This window comes from Morone saxatilis, unplaced genomic scaffold (genome assembly GCF_004916995.1).
Source record: "Morone saxatilis isolate NCDOM2014 unplaced genomic scaffold, NCSU_SB_2.0 Contig11, whole genome shotgun sequence".
Lineage (NCBI taxonomy): Eukaryota > Metazoa > Chordata > Actinopteri > Moronidae > Morone > Morone saxatilis.
The window spans coordinates 464358-464617 of NW_023339663.1; positions in this window are offsets into that span (position 1 = coordinate 464358).

Here is a 260-nt window from a genome sequence, read left to right on the forward strand (position 1 = left end):
CCCGAACTAAAAACAGTATAATGCCACATATGCCTGATGTTTGTAGCTAACACTGGCTAGCTACAAACAGATACCAAATCATCTGATATGCTAGCCAGTGTTATGCTAGCTACAAATAAGGTTGGCACCACAGACATACATATAGATCGACGACAGGACAGCTCTCCAAAAGTGAAGCCAGACCCTCTCTATCTCCCCCTGGTGGCTGACTGCAGTATAGACTCTCTCTCTATCTCCCCCTGGTGGCTGACTGCAGTATA